Here is a 1,889-nt window from a genome sequence, read left to right as displayed (position 1 = left end):
CCCCACATCAGAATACTTGTTGAAGAAAAAATTGTGGGTCGGATTTAAGATAGTGGTGCCCGTCGTGTAAGGCGTGCAATGCGATCTGTCTACATTTTGTTTCTTTTCTTCTTCCTCTCTTCTTTCTCCTCTCAACGTCATTCCAATACTCATCAACATGAAGGGCTGACCACACCTACCGTGTGGTATCGTTTGTCATTTTCAATCATGCACGAATCCATCTGAATGCTTATCTGTGACGCCCCCGATTCGATCGTAAACTAATCATACACGCAAACATGTATGATCAAGATCAGGGACTCACGGGAAGATATCACAACACAACTCTACAAATAAAATAAGTCATACAAGCATCATATTACAAGCCAGGGGCCTCAAGGGCTCGAATACAAGAGCTCGATCATAGACGAGTCAACGGAAGCAACAATATCTGAGTACAGACATAAGTTAAACAAGTTTGCCTTAAGAAGGCTAGCATAAACAGGGATACAGATCGAAAGAGGCGCATGCCTCCTGCCTGGGATCCTCCTAAACTACTCCCGGTCGCCGTCAGCGGGCTGCACGTAGTAGTAGGCACCTCCCGAATAGTAGTAGTCGTCATCAACGGTGGCGTCTGGCTCCTGGGCTCCAACATCTGGTTGCGACAACCAGGTAGAAGGGATAGGGGGAAAAGAGGGAGAAAGCAACCGTGAGTACTCATCCAAAGTACTCGCAAGCAAGGAGCTACACTACATATGTATGCATTGGTATCAACTGGAATAAGGCTATCATATGTGGACTGAACTGCAGAATGCCGGAATAAGAGGGGGATAGCTAGTCCTTTCGAAAAATACGCTTCTGGCAGCCTCCGTCTTGCAGCATGTAGAAGAGAGTAGACTGAAGTCGTCCAAGTATCATCACGTAGCATAATCCTAACCGATGATCCTCCCCTTGTCGCCCTGTGAGAGAGCGATCATTGGTTGTATCTGGCACTTGGAAGGGTGTGTTTTATTAAGTATCCGGTTCTAGTTGTCATAAGGTCAAGGTACAACTCCAAGTCGTCCTGTTACTGAAGATCACGGCTATTCGAATAGTTTAACTTCCCTGCAGGGGTGCACCACATAACCCAACACGCTCGATCCCATTTGGCCGGACACACTTTTCTGGGTCATGCCCGGCCTCGGAAGATCAACACGTCGCAGTCCTACCTAGGCACAACAGAGAGGTCAGCACGCCGGTCTAAATCCTATGGCGCAGGGGTCTGGTCCCATCGCCCTTTGCACACCTGCACGTTGCGAACGCGGACGGAAGCAGAACTAGCCCCCTTAATACAAGAGCAGGCTTACGGTCCAATCCGGCGCGCGCCACTCAGTCGCTGACGTCACGAAGGCTTCGGCTGGTACCACGACGTCAAGTGCCGATAACTGTCCCTGCGTAGATGGTTAGTGCGTATAGGCCAGTAGCCAGACTCAGATCAAATACCAAGATCTCGTTAAGCATGTTAAGTATCCGCGAATGCCGACCAGGGCCAGGCCCACCTCTCTCCTAGGTGGTCTCAACCGGCCCTGTCGCTCCGCCTCAAAGTAACAGTCGGGGGTCGTCGGGAACTCAGGCCCATCACTACCTGGATGGAGCCACCTGCCCTTCAGCCCCCATCTCCGAACATTATCATAAGTAATGTAACAGTATAAGTATATATCATATGCCCGTGATCACCTCCCGAAGTGATCACGGCCCAGTAGTATAGCATGGCAGATGGACAAGAGTGTAGGGTCACTGATGGAACACTAGCATCCTATACTAAGCATTTAGGATTGCAGATAAAGGTAACAACAGTAGTAGCAAGGACAAGCTATGCATCAGGATAGGATAACGAAAAGCAGTAACATGCTACACTACTCTAATGCAAG

This window comes from Triticum dicoccoides, chromosome 4A, assembly GCF_002162155.2.
Source record: "Triticum dicoccoides isolate Atlit2015 ecotype Zavitan chromosome 4A, WEW_v2.0, whole genome shotgun sequence".
In the NCBI taxonomy this organism is placed as follows: Eukaryota; Viridiplantae; Streptophyta; class Magnoliopsida; order Poales; family Poaceae; genus Triticum; species Triticum dicoccoides.
Note: the sequence above shows the minus strand (reverse complement) of the source record.